This window comes from Zalophus californianus, chromosome 7, assembly GCF_009762305.2.
Source record: "Zalophus californianus isolate mZalCal1 chromosome 7, mZalCal1.pri.v2, whole genome shotgun sequence".
Lineage (NCBI taxonomy): Eukaryota > Metazoa > Chordata > Mammalia > Carnivora > Otariidae > Zalophus > Zalophus californianus.
In genome coordinates this window covers 145,182,181-145,189,457 of record NC_045601.1, presented here as the reverse complement: position 1 = coordinate 145,189,457, position 7,277 = coordinate 145,182,181, and the positions used below count along the sequence as shown (strand labels likewise).

General features: G+C 40.7%; 1 pseudogene; it reads left to right on the top strand.

The window, feature by feature from the left end:
• Positions 1-853: 853 nt before the first annotated feature.
• Positions 854-3,724, top strand: LOC113926819 (annotated as a pseudogene).
• The last annotated feature ends 3,553 nt before the right edge of the window (positions 3,725-7,277 follow it).

The window sequence follows — 7,277 nt, the reverse complement described above, 5'->3', positions numbered from 1 at the left end:
ATTATTCACCACAACCAATTGGGATTTATTCGTGGGCTGCAAGGTTGGTTCAACACCCGCAAATCATTCAAAATGATACACTACATAAATAAAAGAAAGGACAAGAGCCGTATGATCCTCTCAATAGATGCAGAAGAAACATTTGATGAAGTACAGCATTCTTTCTTGATTAAAACTCTTTACAGTGGAGGGATAGAGGAAACATATCTCAATATCATAAAAGCCATCTATGAAAACTCACAGTGAGTATGATTCTCAATGGGGAAAAACTGAGAGCTTTTCTCCTAAGGTCAAGAATACAGCAAGGATGTCCACTATCACCACAGGTGTTTAACATATTACTAGAAGTCCTAGCCAAGCAACCAGATAAAAAAAAAAGAAAGAAAGAAAAGGCATCAGAATCAGCAAAGAAGAAGTCAAACTCTCATTCTCTGCAGATGACATGACACTCTATGTGGATAACCCAAAAGACTCTGCCCCAAAACTGCTAGAACTCATACAGGAATTCAGTGAAGTGACAGGATACAAAATCAATGCACAGAAATCAGTTGCATTTCTATACACCATCAGTGAGACAGAAGAAAGAGAGATGAAGGAGTTACTGCCTTTACAATTGCACCCAAAACCATAAGATACCTAGGAATACCTAACCAAATAGGTAAAGGATCTGTACTCTAAAAACTATAGAACACTCATGAAAGAAATTGAAGAAAACACAAGGAGATGGAAAAACGTTCCATGCTCATGGATTGGAAGAGCAAATATTGTTAAAATATGCTACCTACTCCTTCCCTCCCCCTCCGCGGGCTCTCCAGCTGCAGCAGTGGCTGCAGCAGTGGCGGAGCAGTTGAGCCCGACGATGAGGCCGGGGACGGGAGCGGAGCATGGAGACTTCATGATGGGGCACCCTGGCATGCATTATGCCCCAATGGGAATGCACCCTATGGGTCAGAGAGTGAATATGCCTCCTGTACCTCATGGAATGATGCCGCAAATGATGCCCCCTATGGGAGGGCCGCCAATGGGACAAATGCCTGGAATGATGTCTTCAGTAATGCCTGGAATGATGATGTCTCATATGTCTCAGGCTTCCATGCAGCCTGCCTTACCGACAGGAGTAAATAATATGGATGTAGCAGCAGGTACAACATCTGGTGCAAAATCAATGTGGACCGAGCATAAGTCACCTGATGGAAGGACTTACTACTACAATACTGAAACAAAACAGTCTACGTGGGAGAAACCAGATGATCTGAAAACACCTGCTGAGAATCTTTTATCTAAAAGTCCCTGACTCTGGAAAGCCTTACTATTATAATTCTCAAACAATAGAATCCCGTTGGGCCAAACCTAAAGAACTTGAGGATCTTGAAGGATACCAGAATACCATTGTTGCTGGAAGTCTTATTAGAAAATCAAACCTGCATGCAATGATCAAAGCTGAAGAAAGCAGTAAGCAAGAGGAGTGCACCACAACATCAACAGCCCCGGTTCCTACAACAGAAATTCCGACCACCATGAGCACCATGGCTGCTGTGGAAGCCGCTGCCGCTGTCGTTGCCGCCGCCGCCGCCGCCGCCGCAGCCAATGCCAGTGCTTCCACCTTTGCTTCAAACACTGTCAGTGGAACTGGTCCAGTCGTTCCCGAGCCAGAAGTTACTTCGATTGTTGCTACTGTTGTAGATAACGAGAATACAGTGACAATTTCAACTGAAGAACAAGCACAACTTACTAGTACTCCTGCTGTTCAGGAACAGAGTATGGAAGTATCCAGTAACACTGGAGAAGAAACAGCTAAGCAGGAAACTGTAGCTGATTTTACTCCCAAAAAAGAAGAGGAGGAAAGCCAACCAGCAAAGAAAACCTATACTTGGAATACAAAGGAAGAGGCAAAGTAAGCGTTTAAAGAGTTATTGAAAGAAAAGTGGGTACCATCTAATGCTTCATGGGAACAAGCTATGAAAATGATCATTAATGATCCACGATACAGTGCTTTAGCAAAGTTGAGTGAAAAAAAGCAAGCCTTTAATGTTTACAAAGTCCAGACAGAGAAAGAAGAAAAAGAAGAAGCAAGATCAAAATACAAAGAGGCTAAGGAATCCTTTCAGTGTTTTCTTAAAAATCATGAGAAAATGACTTCCACAACCAGATACAAAAAAGCAGAGCAAATGTTTGGAGAGATGGAAGTCTGGAATGCAATATCGGAACGTGATCGTCTTGAAATCTATGAAGATGTTTTATTCTTTCTTTCAAAAAAGAAGAGCAAGCAAAACAGTTACAGAAGAGAAATTGGGAAGCCTTAAAAAACATACTTGACAACATGGCTAATGTAACATACTCTACTACCTGGTCTGAAGCCCAGCAGTATCTGATGGATAATCCAACTTTGGCAGAAGATGAGGAATTACAGAACATGGATAAAGAAGATGCATTAATTTGCTTTGAAGAACACATCCGAGCTTTAGAAAAGGAAGAAGAAGAAGAAAAACAGAAGAGTTTACTAAGAGAAAGGAGACGACAGTGTAAAAATAGAGAATCTTTTCAGATATTTTTAGATGAACTGCAGGAAATGGACAACTGCATTCTATATCATCTTGGATGGAATTGTATCCAACAATTAGTTCCGACATTAGATTTACTAATATGCTTGGTCAACCGGGATCAACTGGACTTGACCTTTTCAAGTTTTATGTTGAGGATCTTAAAGCACGTTATCATGATGAGAAGAAAATAATAAAAGACATTCTAAAGGATAAAGGATTTGTAGTTGAAGTAAATACAACTTTCGAAGACCATAATCAGTTCAACTAAAAGGTCAACCACATTAGATGCGGGAAATATTAAGTTGGCTTTCAACAGTTTACTAGAAGAGGCAGAAGCTTGTGAACGCGAACGAGAAAAAGAGGAGGCTTGGAAATGAAAAAAATCTGCATTTAAGAGTATGTTGAAACAAGCTACTCCTCCTATAGAATTGGATGCTGTCTGGGAAGATATCCGGGAGAGATTTGTAAAAGAGCCAGCATTTGAGGACATAACTCTAGAGTCTGAAAGAAAATGAATATTTAAAGATTTTATGCATGTGCTTGAGCATGAATGTCAACATCATCATTCAAAGAACAAGAAATATTCTAAAAAATCTAAAAAACATCACAGGATGCCCACACAGGATAACCCTGGGTTTAGATGATGGGACAGAACTCCATAAGGAGAAAAAAGCTGGAGCTGATGAAGGTATCCTGTTCCCTTAATGGACGAGACAAAAATAAAGTTTTTGAAGTTGAGACTAAAAAAATATCACAGGAAACGTTCCCGCTCTAGATCGGGATCAGACTCAGATGATGACAGCCATTCAAAGAAAAAAAGACAGCAATCAGAGTCTCGGTCTGCTTCAGAACATTCTTCTAGTGCTGAGTCTGAGAGAAGTTATAAGAAGTCAAAAAAACTTAAGAAGAAAATCAAGAAGAGGAGACATAAATCTGACTCTCCAGAGTCAGATGCTGAGAGAGAGAAGGATAAAAAAGAAAAAGACCGAGAAAGTGAAAAAGACAGAACTAGACAAAGACAGAATCAAAACACAAATCACCTAAGAAAAAGACTGGAAAGGATTCTGGGAATTGGGGTACTTCTGGCAGTGAACGGAGGGAAGGGGAATTGGAAAAGCGCAGGAGGACCCTTTTGGAGCAACTGGATGATGATCAATAAATTATACCAAATATAAAAAAAATATGCTACCTAGAGCAATCTACGCATTCAATGCAATCCCTTTCAAAATACCATCCATTTTTTTCATAAAACTGGAACAAATAATCTAAAATTTGTATGGAACCAGAAAAGACCCTGAATAGCCAAAGGAATGTTGAAAATGAAAATGAAAGCTGGTGGCATACAATTCTGGACTTCCAGCTCTATCACAAAGGTGTCATCATTAAGACAGCATGGTACTGACACAGAATCAGACACCTAGATCAATGGAACAGAATTGAGAGCCCAGAAATGGACCCTCAACTCTATGGTCACCTCATCTTTCACAAAGCAGGAAGGAATATCCAATGGAAAAAAGACAGTCTCTTCAACAAATGGTGTTGGGAAAATTGGACAGCCACATGCAGAAGAATGAAATTGAACCATTCTCTTATACCATACACAAGGATAAACTCAAATTGGATGAAAGACCCCAATGTGAGACAGGAATCCATCAAACTCCTAGAAGAGAACACAAGCAGCAACTCTGTGATCTCGGCAGCAGCAACTCTTTGCTAGACATGTCTCAAAAGGCAGGGGAAAGAAAAGAAAAAATGAAGTATTAGAACTGCATCAAGATGAAAAGCTTTTGCACAGCAAAGGAAACAGTCGACAAAACCAAAAGACAACGGAGAGAATGGGTGAAGGTATTTGCAAATGACATAACAGATAAAGGGTTAGTATCCAAAAGATAAAGAACTTATCAAACTCAACACCCAAAGAACAAATAATCCAAACAAAAAATGGACAGAAGGCATGAACAGACATTTCTGCAAAGAAGACATCCAAACGGCCAGCAGATACATGGAAAAGTTTTCCCAACATCACTCTTGTGTCAGGGAAATACAAATGAAAACCACATACCATCTGACACCAGTCACAATGGCTAAAATTAACAAGACAGGGAACGACAGATGTTGGTGAGGACATGGAGAAAGGGGAACTCTCCTATACTATTGGTGGGAATGCAAGCTGGTACAGCCACTCTGGGAAACAGTGTGGAGGTTCCTCAAAACGTTGAAAATTGAGCTACCTTATGACCCAGCAATTGCACTACTGGGTAATTTACCCCAAAGATACAAATATAGTGATCCAGAGGGGCACCTGCACCCAATGTTTATAGCAGCAATATCCACAATAGCCAAACTATGGAAAGAGCCCAGATGTCCAGTGACAGATGAATGGATAAAGAAGAGGTGGCGTATATATACAATGGAATATTATGCAGCCATCAAAAAATGATATCTTGCCATTTGCAATGACATGGATTGAACTAGAGGGTATTATGTTAAGTGAAATAAGTCAGTCAGAGAAAGACAGTTATCCTATGATCTCCCTGATGTGTGGAATTTAAGAAACAAGGCAGAGGATCATAGGGAAAAGAGGAAAAAATGAAACAAATCAAAACCAAAGAGGGAGACAAAGCACAGAAGACTCTTAATCTTATGAAACAAACTGAGGGTTGCTGGAGGGGAGTGGAGTGGAAGGATGGGGTAACGGGGTGATGGACATTGGGGAGGGTATGTGTTATACTGAGCACTGGGCATCGTGTAAGACTGATGAATCACAAGGACACCTGGTGGCTCAGATGGCTTCAGCTCAGGTCATGATCTCGGGGTCCTGGGATGGGGCCAGGCTTTGGGCTCCCTGCTCAGCGGGGAGTCTGCTTATCCCTCTCACTCTGCTACTCCATCTGCTTGTGCTCTCTTGCTCTCTCTGTCAAATAAACAAAATCTTAAAAAACAAACTGATGAATCACAGACCTGTACCCCTGAAACAAATAATACATAATATGATAATTAATCAAATTTAAGTAAAAAAAATCATTTTTTCCCCCGATAACCTCATGAGAAGTTTGGTAGAATTTGGTTCCCCTCCTTCATATTCAGCTTAAAGATTAGACTGTGTCTCATTATTAGCTCTGTGATCCTGTGTACAGTGGTTATGGAGAGTAAGTGAAAAAAGAATTCACATATTTACATTTATTTATTTATTTTTAAAGATTAATTTATTTTAGAGAGAGAGTGTGCATGAGTGGGGCGAGGCGAAGAAGGAGACAGAGAGGGAAGCAGACTCCCTGCTGGGTGGGGAACTCTATGCCTAAGCTGGGCTCACCCCCCACCCTGAGATCATGACTTCACATATTTACATTTAAAATTAAGGAACTGAATGGACTCTTATTTATATATTTATATGTAAATGTTTTGGGCAATTGTGACAGAAAAGCCTAAAGTATTTTGTAAAACATGTAGGTCTTTAATAGATGAGAACCAAGGTGGTTGGGGAGATCTAGGGAGTTATTTCTGAAATATATGAAATAACAAAAGAGATGGATGAGGTCTCCTCTGGCTTTGCCCTTGATTGTCATTCTCCCTGAGGGCTGCCATCTCTGGACCGCTCAGTGACAGGGGCTCATAGAGTGGGCATCTGCTCCCCAGAGATGTCAGCCAGGGATACACATTTGGTTCTCAGTGCCAGCCCAGCCACAGCTGAGCATCACAGCACCCTCTCCGGTGCTCATAAGGGTCTCCCGGTCTTACAGGCAGGTCATCATTTTCGGGAAACCATAGTGAGAGTTTGCAATGGACTTCATCTTTTACCTCCTAGAGGCAAAATATACTCTGGTACCACATGGAGACACAGGAAGTTATGAAAGAGCATCCTTTTGCTTAGGAAAAATCTATGGATGAGCCAGTGCTGGTATAGTCAACCTTTGCATTTACTGCATACAACTGATTCTACATGTCCAAGGGCCAATCCCCAGTAGTGTCTGTAGGCAGTGACTTGGAAAGGAGGTAGAGAAATAGCTTAGAACCCACAGAGAGGGTGAACAAAGGTGAGTGAAATGGCACTTGGTTTCTATGGTGCTTTAGGAATTGAAGTTAGTTTATTTTCAGTTGCAATTGTTCTTGAAACAGAAGAGCTGTATTGGTTTGCATATGTGGTCCACTGTCTCAAGGAAGACTGTGGAAAGTCACCAAACATAGGATCTAAATTTAGTTGTTCATTATAGACTCCACCAAGTCGTTCCCAGACATTTCATTCTACTGTAGCACATTCATTATACCCGTGTATGCACGTGTAGAAAATACTTTAAATATGCATATATAGTGGTGATAAAATACACCATTCAGTAACAGAATTAGAGATTATGCATATGTGTAAAAGTATTAGGCTATGTACTTCCCATGCCTTCACATTGATTCTTATTGTCTGTGAAAATAGACAATATTTGTTCTCTATGCTTAAAACTCATTGTCAGTATTTATCATTTTTTTTAAAGATTTATTTATTTGACAGAGAGAGACAGTGAGAGAGGGAACACAAGCAGGGGGAGTTGGAGAGAGAGAAGCAGGCTTCCCGTGGAGCACGGAGCCAGTGTTGGGCTCGAGATGTGAGGCTCGATCCCAGGACCCTGAGGTCATGACCTGAGCTGAAGGCAGACACTTAACAGCTGAGCCACCCAGGCGCCCCATTATTTATTGTTTGTAAATGTTCATTTTCTCCCTTATGAGTTACTAAGATATCTAAAATAT